This window comes from Xenopus laevis, chromosome 1S (assembly GCF_017654675.1).
Source record: "Xenopus laevis strain J_2021 chromosome 1S, Xenopus_laevis_v10.1, whole genome shotgun sequence".
Classification (NCBI taxonomy): Eukaryota; Metazoa; Chordata; class Amphibia; order Anura; family Pipidae; genus Xenopus; species Xenopus laevis.
Window position 1 is genome coordinate 119407782 of NC_054372.1, and position 13042 is coordinate 119420823.

At 37.8% G+C, this 13042-nt stretch overlaps 1 protein-coding gene across 1 annotated transcript in view; it reads left to right on the plus strand.

Annotated features, from left to right (window-relative positions):
* Positions 1 to 2220: 2220 nt before the first annotated feature.
* The window catches only part of LOC108706964 (tight junction protein ZO-2), a 54850-nt gene continuing 44028 nt past the window's right edge, over positions 2221 to 13042 (plus strand). Inside the window, exons 1-2 of the mRNA XM_018243834.2 lie at positions 2221 to 2437; positions 8779 to 8899. The gene's annotated coding sequence lies outside the window, so the exon portion shown is untranslated. The remainder of the gene's footprint in view (positions 2438 to 8778; positions 8900 to 13042) is intronic.

The following is a 13042-nucleotide window of genomic DNA, read 5'->3' on the forward strand; positions in this document are numbered from 1 at the left end:
TTTTCTCTTTTGATTTACACTCTTTGGGGGTAATTTATTAAAGTCCAATTTTTTTCTGGTTGGACTTTTAAAGTGGAAAACACAATTTTTCATAGAAAATACTTTTCATGATTTTTTAAACCCCAATGGGGTTAAAAGTCCAAATAAAAAAGTACTCCATCTCAGACCTGCCGAGTTCATGTAGAAGTCAATGGCAGTTGTCGTGTTTAAAATTGGAAGCTTGATTTGTGCTGGATTTCGTTCAATAATCCAAAGATTTTGTGGTTTTCAGGCGATAATCCGGAAAAGTCGCAGTTCAGGGACGAAGCCTAAATTAGGGATATGCCTATGCCAAAGTTGTTCATTTGGATGAGGAATGAATTTTGAGAATTGTTTTGCAGGACTGGGATTCAGTTGAATCCTTAGGGGCCCATTTTCTTAGCTCGAGTGAAGGAATAGAATAAAAAAAACTTTGAATTTCGAATGTTTTTTTTGGCTACTTCGACCATTGAATGGGCTACTTTGACATTCGACTACGACTTTGAATCGAACGATTCAAACTAAAAATCGTTCGATTATTCGACCATTCGATAATCGAAGTACTGTCTCTCTAAAAAAAACTTTGACCCCCTAGTTCGTTTTTTTAGGCGAAGAATAATCGTTCGATCGATGGATTAAAATCCTTTGAGTCTAACGATTCGAAGGATTTAATCGTTCGATCGAACGAATTGCGGTAAATCCTTTGACTTCGATATTCGACGTCGAAGGATTTAACTTCGACAGTCGAATATCGAGGGTTAATTAACCCTCGATATTCGACCTTAAGTAAATGTTCCCCTTAGTGTTTAGCATTGAATGTGCTTATTAGGGTTTCATATTCAACCTAATCTTTTCTGGAGGATTCGGTATTTATGTGCATCCATTTGAAGGGTTAAAGGCAGACTAAAGCTGGCCATGCACACAGAGATCCACTTGTTTGGTGAGGTCACCAAACAAGCGGATCTCTCTGACATGCCCACCTCGAGGTGGGATATATTGGGCTGATCTGAGTGTGGGCCATGATCAGAACACAATGCAAGAAATACACTCTGTCCGATTGAGTACTGCTTCAGTGATTGGGGAAGCCTGATCAGAAGGTCCCATACATTGCCCAATAAGCTGCCAGCCTGCCTACTTGGTCTGTCAGCATCTTATAGCAGCACGTGTATGGCCAGCTTAAGGTGTATGCTTGCTAACATTGGGTCAGGTATGCAAAACTGCACTTACCAATCAGCAATTAATGACTGCAAATATCTTGCACCTATGCTTTAGAATTTTCCCAAAGGCCACGGTGATGCCCAGGATTATATGCATTTGATAATCTCCAAGATTGCCCACCTCTCCCTGTGGCTATAATCACATAAGGGTCTGCAGAGAAAGTCACTAAGGAATACTGCAGACATTTAGCTCCCTATAACATTTGCACTCTTGGGCAACTGTAAGCTCTGATTAGAGGTGAACAATATAATTATATTAAAATACTGAGCTGATTATGGATTTGAATTTAACTGGAAGCTAGTTCTGTTGGTGAAAAATCCTCATTTTAAGCAGCAGAATTTTTTTTGTTTTAATTAACTTTTTTGAATGTCTGCCAAAATAATGAAATGTTTTCTTTTTTGCAAAATGAATGAATATAAAATTCTTAACAAATTCCCAATATACATCAGTTAAATTATTTAAATGTTTTTTTTTTGTAAATAACATTGTAAATGAAAGCAGTTTCATGATTCCTTTACTTAAATTTCTGTCCCCTCCCACCCTTTTTACTCCATCACTTATAATGTTAAGCCGCGTGATTCATCTTTGCCTTGAAACTTTTACCAACAGTATTTTATGGTTTGGCTCCTAATGTGTGTGTCATGAGTACTGCAGGATCTAGAAGAATGCAAGGGAAAACATGGCATTTGCTAAAGCCAAGCAGGATGTTCCAACAGACTTTTCAGTGTGAAATTTACCTGTTCAGTTTTCTTGTTCCTTTTTTGGAAAACAACAAAAATGTTGTTTTTGTTTCTGTCGAATCGTTGATTGAAACTGCGGAAGAAAGCTCACAAAGAATGAATAGGCAATTTCTCATTTGCTAAGTTGAACAGTAACCAAATATCACCTGGAAGTGCTATATAAGATAATAGTACTATGACCTGCAAATACCTCCCCTACGTACACTTTCAACACACACACTGTTCTACAAACAGGAAGCTCCCTGGCTCTCAATCCCCACCCTGCTTGCTCCAGGCAGAACACACCCAACACAGCCAACCTTATACTAAACACTCTCTAAGCTCCCTAAGGAAATTACTTTGGAGAACTAAAAAAAAGTTTCTGGATTGTTTGGTGATTATTCCATTCTTACGTGGGCTCACTCCTTTCTGGATCTTTGATAGCTTGATGTACTTTGAGTTCCACTTTGAAGGGCTGAAAGGTGAGTTCCTGTTACTGCAATTGCAGGTATAGGGGAGAGGTTACATTGCAGTTAAACGATTGCTTGTGTTTTTATTATTTTCTTTCCAGTTTCCAGCACCTATTATTATTATTATTATTATTATTATTATTATTAACATGTATTTATATAGCACCGACATATTGCGTACCTAACAATGTAACCATTACTGTGCCGGAAGGGCATTGGTTGGTCTATCGAAACAGGAAACTAATATAACTAACACTAAAAATTATTTACAGTGGCACTTGCAAGGCTGCTTCCAGGTCACATAAAATTGCAAGAGAGGTCAAGGTGCACCCTGACCATTTTAGAGGACATGTTAAATGGGCTGTGAGTTACCGTGTGCCATTTACTAAATGCAACTTACAGACGTGTTGTACTGTGAAAACTACAGTCTGGTTACAGGAGAAATTAATGCTATACGAGTTCCTTGACATTGACAAAGTTAACAAAGGCCTGGGATGGTTATATTGCTGAGACCAAATGACTGAAAGTAGGAATACAGACATGATTTTTGTATGTTTTGTTCACGTTCCCGGCTCATGCTATCAGGTAGTTCTACCCTTTGGACTGTGTTAGAGACAACTGGTTTACCAGCATATTTAAGCAAGTTCAAACACGCTGCCCTTTGAAACAACCCTTTGCGTTTGTATGTCTCATTAGCAAAGCCCTTTTCCTTTAGTGTTGTGGATATTTTGCTTCATAAAAATTGGTATTTTAGAGTTTCTGTGTGATACTGAAAAATGTAAAATCTCATGTAGGACATCAAGCTATTCTTATATTCTTACAGTAACTTGCAATTTTGTGTTGTAAAAATGAATTAGGTTGGCAGTAGGTACCAGACAATAGCTAGTCCTAATCTTTACTTATTGCCTTTAGGCCATAAGCAAAATGTGTTGTGACATGAGAAGGTGGAGTTTGTAGTTTCAGTTGGTTGAGAGCTTCCCATTATGTAAAAACAATGGTCCAGTGGTTTCACACCACTGACTCCCCCAAGCCATGTGGCTTGCTTTAACCAAACTTGGTGGCAAACATAATTTTCAATCTAGCAAACCGATTCCCTCTGATTCTGTGGACAAACCATGCCCTCTTGTACAGTATGCACTTGGCAACAGACCCCATACCATATAAACCTGTTCACCATTCTGCCTATTAAAACTTATATACTTGAACATCAAGATTCATCTTACCAGAATGCAACATAACCAAAAACATTAAAGCAGAATATGATGAATGTGTTTTTTTTTTGGTATTATACTAATAAGTGTTTAATATGTATCAGTAAGCACACCTTCTATCAGTAAAACGGAGAGACTCCAAGGATCCACAGGGTTTCACGAGACCTCAGTGACTAATGTATGAACAACACCAGTGCAGTACCCTATAGCAATGCTGTGAAACTTTTACATGTATTTTTCATTTCACATTGCTGGATTATAAAAAAATCCTAATAGGCAAAGACGTCTTTTAAATCCTTGAGCTGACTGGGGCCCTAAAAACTCCCCAGGAGGAGCACATACAATCTGTGACCCTCCATTTGACTTAAACCATAGCAATCAGCCTTTAACATTCTTTTATTATTAAGGTGCCACTAGAAAAGCAAATGTATGATTGGCTAATGTATTGCTCATATTTGTATTTCTGGTACAAGTATTTAAAGGTGGGTGTACCATGATACACAAGTTTATTAATACTTTAAAGACATCTAGACCTATGAATGAACTGAAATTTTGATTCTAAAGAAATTGCTCACTGTGTAAAACATCTGTGAAACAATTCACCACATGAGTCTTGAGGAACAACTTCTACTTCCTGGTATCACACATGGGACTAAGGGCATGGCTGTCATTCCACCTACACACGCTCCTTACCAATTTAACAATTACTCTTCTATCCAATATTTAATGCTGATAGATTTGTGTAAAGCATTGCATGCAGTTAGTAGCACCATACAAATAATGACAAATTAGTAAAGTATACATCATGCAAGAGGAAACAGACCAGGATGACAACAGTCTGGCAGGAATGTTAGGAATGAGTAATATTTTTCTAAATACCATCTTAGGGAACCATACTCTAAAACAATGCCTTGAGTATGCCTCGTTCTTCCCTAACCATGGCCTTTGTTAAAACTACTACAGCTGATACGTATGCCACTCAACAACCTACACCAACAAGAAGGGTCTTAGTAACACTTAATCAGTCATTCAATGGAACTGAACCCTTACAAATTACAGTACAAGGAAGTTTTTTTAAAATTTAAGTGCACAATAATTTTCTATGAAAGGAAACATCTCAGTTCAGTAAAAGCTTATTCAATTTTCTCTGCACATCAACAAAGCATGATATGTATGCATATGGAATTGCACAGACCATCAAGTTTATCAGTTCAGCTTCAGTTTGTTTATCTCAGCATTCTCTGTTGCCCACACACATTCTGTGTCTTTTGTATAACATAGTTCAATCTCACAGGATAAGTTCAAAATTCAATGTATAAAAAACAGGCCTTCTCTTGGCCACTTAAACATGGGCCTATGGTTTTTTGTCAATTAATCAAAATCGCTTGTTACCAGTTCCCATTACAAAGTAAGAGAAAGGATCTGACTATGGTAGATATAAAGGATGACAGGAATACACAGCTCAGAAATGTTCATGTTTCTAAATAGTGTGGGTGTCTACCATAGGCACAACGTTTCCCATTCTTTGCTATGGAAAACAGTGGCAGGTGATTTAACACATTTCGACCACAGCAGCCGTGCCATAGGCCTTATGACTGAGATTTAAATTGATGCTCAACACAAAAAACACATAAACTTCCCTTTAACCTTGTTTTATGTTGTAAGATTTCTAATATTAACAATGATATTAGAAAGTTTTTCTGTACACAATCACAATCAGCTCGTATCCCTCCTGAAAAGATTTCCACCACCAGAGCTTGGGATGGCACAGCCTGCTTGCTAGGTGGGCAAATAACTGTACAGTCACTGACAGAGGCACAGCTAATTAGGCTTCTGTCTGAATCTGCTGCCAGCTGACATGCCTCACTGTGCATATCCCATAACTGGGTCACACATGTGCATATGCAAATACCTTAGAATAATTGGGACATACTGTACATGGGAAGCCCCATTATGAGTGTGCACAGGGAAAGGGGGGGGCTGCAGCCACTGGAGGTTCCAGTCTAAAGACAGATCTTCATTGGAAAACGGCGGATATGTTCCCTTTAGAGCTTTCTAAAAACAACATGCTCAACTGCTGTATTTGATCAGAATTATTGGAGGAATACAATGAACATTGAATAAAAATTCTCAGAATTAAGAAAGAAATTTGGATTTCTTGGTTTGACAATTATGTTTAATGGCAGGCTGCACTAATTTTAAATATCTGCTTAACGTTGGCCTTTGGTGTTGCAAAATAACTATTCCAACATTGTAAAACTTCTTTTCCAGCACATACAAACGTGTGCACTAACACAAAGCTAAAAAAAAATGCTTATCAATAAATGAAAATAATAAATTATGTATTGATGAGTCGAAAGGTACTTTGCAGGTTCAGATAACATGCAATGAGTACAATCTGACGTGTAAATAAAAATGTTCACTTTGCACCTATTTTCTGTTAAACTTTTTTCATAATCCTCCCAAATATCTTTAACTAGTCCATATCAAACTGATATTCAGTGCCTTTTTGCTTCTTTTTTAAATCATAAGTATACCATTAAATAATGTAAAAGAGACTAAATGGAAATATGCATAAAGTGGTTGTGCTTTGTATTACCAGAGACTCATTAAATTCTAGTTTGGATTTAGTAGATTGCTGACCTAAAAGATTTATCTAGGGATTAGTCAACTGGACTTCCAGTCTATGCAGTCAGACACACGGCATGATGTTTAATACAGAGATTTTTCATTATGGCTTTATTCCAAGACCACTGGTATTATGTGAGAAATTACTGGAATCAACCAATGTGTTGTTTTGCTGCTATGATGGCAGCAAAACAACAAACTGTGATACCCAAGATGCAGTTAAATGATCATAGCATCTATCAGCTCTGAGACACAGCATAGATCCTCGGTAAACAGCAGACCTTCAGTCTCATGCATTGCTGGGGTGATAGAGGCAAAATGAGATACAAAGCGATTGGCATCACTCTACTCAATAAGAGAGAGCTGCTTCCAGAAGGAAGACATGACATGCAAACCTATGGAAATTTGCAGGGTAAGACTACATGGAGATGTGTGTGTGTTCACTCTGTTTATGTAGACTTCATGCTGCGGAAGACAGATCTCCCTGGTTAAATGTAATCATCTCATTTCTAGTATTTGCATGCTATGTTAGTAGGTCACTACTTTCCTACAGTGTCTTCTCATCTGAAGTCGCCTGAACTTGCCTCATGAGGAAACTTCGGGGCGACTTCAGAAGAAGAAGCGCCGCGGGTGCTTTAGCACAGGCGACTTTTCATTATAGCGAATGGGAAGACACGCGGAGGCAGTTCCGGGAGATTGTCGCCCAGAAGAAGAGGCGATTAGTCGCCAGGCGACAAAATCTCCCCGAATCTCCTCGTATGAACTAACCCTTACTGTAAATAAGTCCTGAGTGTAGCAAAAATGCAGTTTTGGAATATGGAATGCTGGATATGCAGCAGGAACATAGTAGATATAATGAGAATTGTCTGAAGATACCTGCTGTATTCATATTTTTTTTTAGTTGGCAAATTATTCTTTAGATATACCCAGGGGTGATCCTGGCCCCTCCACCGCCTGAGGCAGCAGCAGTTGCTGCTGCCCCCCCCCTCCCCCAGAAATTCGCTCTTAAAGTACCAGGAGTAGCATTTTTGCTGCCCCTGGTACCTAGTGGGGCGCTGCTGCCTGAGGCGACAGCCTCAACTCGCCTCATTGGCGAAGCACCCCTGGATATACCCCAATGTCTGCCAAACATGTCTGTTTTTCTAAACTCTGATGCAAGTATGCTTTAATCTTTCAGTAAATTGATATTTTCTAATGTCATTATATTTGAGCTCCTTTCATCCTAATTTATAATACCCTTCTTCCTCTGCTACTGTTTTTTATTTCCACCATATATTGTAGTTATAATTATGTCAGACAGATTGCAAAATGTTTAAAGGGGATTGCAACCAAAAACTCTTTTTTTTTTTTTTTTGCATAATGAAATTCATTGAATTCTACACAAATTTCCAGGTTTTTTTGATTCCCTTCTCTTTTTGTTCTTTGGTTCTGACTGCTGAAATAAGCAGGTAGCAGTGGTTATTTCTCTTCAAGGGCTGTTAAACATTTGGCTTTTGATTGTTTAGGAGTCAGAACAAGAAGTGCAGAGAATATAAGCCGAGAAACAGACACATTTTCTGTAACAATATTTTTATTGACATTTTACATTTGTTCAATACATTGTGTATATCTGGCCTGAAAGAGGCCTTAATTAATTAAGGTAAGTTGTTTACATACAACAAACCAGAAAACTATACGTCATAATAAACAAAGCAAGTAACACCATTGCAAATCACATTCTTATTCTTGCTCAACAATGCGTTGCAGAATATGAAATAACATAGGTACACCGTTTATAGATCAGACAAATTCCCGAAAGATAGAATAGTATATCTAAAAGAACAGAACAACTCTAAAAGGAAAAGAGAACCCCCAGGTAAATCAGATAGAAAACAGGAGTCTAGACGTGGGATTAACATCAATATAATCAAGCCATGGTTGCAAGATTTTTTAGAATATAGCATGTGTATTAGTTAGCAAACTAGTAAGTTTTTTGCCCACCATGATCCAATCAATTTTGTGTTCAAAGGCTGGGGAAGGTATTGAGTTAGTTTTCCACAGCTTGTCAATGGTTTGCTGTGCTGCCAAAAAAAATATTGCAAGTAGTTTGTGTTGAAGTCTCATAAAACCAGTACATTTACCATTCAATAGGGCAGACAATGGATCCCTCCTGACATTGATGTGGAAAATACCATTGTATACACTTGTCCAGAATTGGACCAACTTACCAAACAGCTAACAAACAAATTCTAATAGCAATTCCATGTTTTATTAACCACTAAAAGTTTTTAATTAATATATTTATGCTTAGAAATGTTATTACATTATGCAATGTTTTGGGTGAATATTCTTTTTTATGCTTCTTTAATATTTCCCATTGCAACTGCCGTAGTTTGTTGAGAGGTGGATTGTAAGATTGGCATTGTGTAGAGCAATCTGAAAAATGCAGTACCTTTTTCCCTCTCAGTAAATACGTAATGAATAACTGGACTTATTTTTTCACAGATATACCTGACTATTATTTTTTTTCTGCAGGGACCAGATCAAAGTATTGCCTAGCGCATGTGAGTGGTACAACAACTCACACTGGAATCCTCCTAGAAAGCACTCCACCAGGCCCCGACGAAGGCTTCTCAGCTGCCGATCATTTCAGCAGGTACACACCACAAGAATAAACGTATAAAACATTTGTTATATACTTTTAAATATTTTATTGTCCATTGCCTTCTGTCTCGTATTACAAATGCGCTGACAGGCATTCGGGCCCTCTCCGACTCATATTGCAGTCTCTCATTCAAATAAATGCATGGTTGTGAGGGTAGTTTGGTCTCATATCTACCAGATAGCTGCTGCAATTCCAAACTGGAGAGCTGCTACATAAAAAAATTAAATAATTCAAAAACCTCAAATAGTATGAAATGTAGACAAATTGCAAACTGTCTTTGAATATCACCCTCTACATCACACTAAAAGTTACACAAGAATAACCCCTTTAAGGATCCTTTTCATGTTCCCATTATATTTAAAATCTGAGTTTGCTTATATTATTAAGTGTAATAGTATTTATTCCACAAAAATAATCTCATAATTGTACTAAATGTGTCTACTAATCCCGGTTGCATTTTCATAGCAAAATGACACAACCAGGAGCAGCACGTTTCTACAGATAATCCACAGTTCAGCTTCCTGTTTGGAAAACTCTAGCAATTGAAATGGCATAAATGGCGTCAGATCAGAAGATTAATGCTGAACTCAGCTGCCAAGTCAACTCCCTTTTAATCTTACCACAGGCTCTGATTAATTCAGCAGACATCCATGGCAGGACTGAAACCCAGATTTCATTGTGGAAGTTGCCTATTTTAGCAAATAGGGAATACCTTATATTTTCTTTTGAAAACACATTTTCATAGAATAATTATAGCTACCCCAGTTTTGGCGATAAAATGAAGACGAACATAATAACTTCAAATCATATCAGTACCCTAAACCACTTATACAGCTGGCCATATACAGTATGTTGTGATCCACTTCTTTCTGGCTACCCATGCATTAACCCTTCGATATTCGACTGTCGAAGTTAAATCCTTCAACTTCGAATATCGAAGTCGAAGGATTTACCGTAAATAGTTCGATTGAACGAAAAATTACGATTAAATCCTTCGAATCCTTCGATCGAACGATTTTTCTTCGACCAAAAAAAGATTGCAAAGCCGATGGGGATTTTCCCCATAGGCTAACATTGACTTCGGTAGGTTTTAGGTGGCGAACTAGGGGGTCGAAGTTTTTTTTTAAAGAGACAATACTTCGACTATCGAATGGTCGAATAGTCGAACGATTTTTAGTTTGAATCGTTCGATTTGAAGTTGAAGTCGTTGTAGTAGGTCGAAGAAGCCCATTCGATGGTGGAAGTAGCCAGAAAAAACATTCGAAATTCAACGTTTTTTTTTATTCTATTCCTTCACTCGAGCTAAGTAAATGGGCCCCATAGTGATTGATTTGTTTTGTAGCTATAAAAAGTATATATATATATGTTGTACTTAAATATTATGCAGCATTTGCAGCATTCACAGCATGTAAGATCACAAATCAGCACGTACATTTAGGCCAAGAACTAACTAGAAGTTCGAAATAGAAAGGAACAACTCTAAACAAAATTTTTGCCACTGTATGCACATCATGCGTCCCATCACTAATGTTCTGTGACCATGCTGCAACTTTCTCACATTTGTATTTATTGCAAATTTTAGCACATACCCCTGCTTTAAACATGGACAGGTCAGCAAAGAATTATTAGCCCATTGGTTATTTATGCCCCCCAAAAAAAAGGGGGCCCCAATGAAAAATATGTCCTGTAATCTAGTAGTAGGAGGTGGGCTGGCCGGGCCTTTACTGTCTGAGCAGTTGTGGGTGGGTGGCAGGTCTGGATCCTTCCCACTCCTCCTCTTCCCCAAACACCTCTGAAGAACTACCCTGATCAAATGCAGCTGCATTCATTTACTGTACATCCTCACAGTGCCATACAGTGACAGATGTGGAAGGTTCAAGCATGGGTGTATAAGTAATTGAAGTGCGCTGACCAATATGATTATGGTTCAAATGCTGGTGTAATTTTGGGGCACCAGGAACCTTTATATACAAGACCAGTGGTCCCCAACGAGTAGCTCATGAGCAACATGTTGCTCTCCAATCCCTTGGATGTTGCTCCCAGTGGCCTCAAAGCAGGTGATTATTTTTGAATTCCAGGCTTGAGGCAAGTTTTGGTTGCATAAAAACCAGGTGTACTGCCAAACAGAGCCTCAATGTAGGTTGACAATCCACATAGGGGCTTCCAAATGGCCAATCACAGCACTTATTTGGCACCCCAAAACATTTTTCATGCTAGCGTTGCTCCCCAACTCCTTTTACTTCTGAACGTTGCTCATGGGTTCAAAAGTTTGGGGATCCCTGTACAAGACAAATGGAAAGCTCTTTCTTAGTTAGATTCATAAGTATGTATTGATTTTTATGAAGGTACAATTAACAGTGGCGTAACTAGATATTACTGGGCCCCACAGCAAATTATTTTTCAGGCCCCCAAAATGTTTAGAGGTTGACTTGTTTCTCCAATATTTATTGAAATTGTATATGAATTAGGGCCTCATGGGGCCCCTATACCTCCTGGGCCCCCCTGCAGCCGCAGGGTCTGCTTCCTCTATAGTTACGCCCCTGACAATTAATACACATTCAAACAGACCATAAAATATTAGAGAAAGCCACTGTGCTCAGACAAACTGTAATATCTTTGTGTACATTTGGAATCCCTGTAATTAGAATTTCAGGTAAATGGGATGACCTTTCTGCTTGAATTGTCCTCCATCATTTTTATTAGTTTAGGGCCGAGGAAGGTTTGTAGTTTAGGGCTGGGGAAGGTTTGTTATGTAATCTAATTGGTTTAGAACATTAAAACAAAGCACATAAGCATAATTCATAATATATAAATGCTTACTTAAAGGGGGAAATTACTTTGTTAAATAAAGAATAGAAGTGATTACAACATAAAAGTTGCTTTAAAGCAAAAGGCTTTGCTGTGAGATTACATCAGGCATTCATAATACATCACTGGCTGCCCAGTTGGTGGATAATAAAAAGGTGGCAACCCTGGAAACCACAGGTATAGCATGATCAGGTCACAACAGAGGACTGCTGGCACTGGATCAAGGGCCTGGTGATTCCAGCTGCTTAGAATGCTGGATCTGACACCTTAGCCCCAGGATCTTTATTTTATCACCATCTGTCAATTAGTTAAATCAGTTAAAACCTTTCCCCTTTTGAGACATCACCTGTGGGTTTTGGTCAAAAGAAGGTATGGATTAGTTTGTGTCAGGTGGAACTTTTCACACACACGTCACTAGTGTAGCTAACTACCTCTGATATTGAACATGAAGTCTGCTCAAATAAATGATGAAATGTAAGCTTTAATATGGTTCAGTACAATATCGAGCAAAAAAAGCCCAGAGAAACAAAAAAAATATAACATACACCCAAAATTATAAAAAGAGATAGTATATGCACTTGTGGTTGTGATTAGCAACAAGTTGAGGGAAAGTTAGAGTGGTACTTATTTCAGTCTGCCTATTATTCCAATTTTAGCTCAAAGATCATCAAAACGAAAGCAAATAAGCAGCCTGCTGTTTTCCAATAAACTGCCATGGGATCTATCTGTGGATCAATACCTACAGCAGATGATACCAAAACCCTGTATTTAGTTGCCATGGATATTGACCTTGTTTTTTATATATATATATATATATATATATATATATATATATATATATATATATATATATATATATATATATATATATATAAAAATGGGCATAAAGAAAGATGTGGTGCACAGTAGTAATTAATGGTAGAAAAGGGGTATAAGGATAAATAAAATGGAAGGGAACTGTATTGAGGATAATTTTACTTGGGCTGAGATTGATGACAGGGATAAATACATCAGAGCATATAGGACAAGATGGGGAATTGTAATGCACTGAAACTGAAAGAGGACTTACATAGGCCAACTGTTTACACTCGCCAGACAATGGCTCCAAGAATTGTACAAAATTTAATTACCTACAATATTATCGGTAAGTGTATGTGCAACTTGTCAGTAACCCATTTATACAGACATATAGTTGTTTCAGTTTGTTTTGCTCTGCTGTTTCCCTGTCTGAGTAACACACACACAACTTCCATCTTCCCCTCAGCAGCCAGGTCGATTACAAGCGTACAACTTCGCGTTACACTCTTGTATGCAAAAGTATTTATT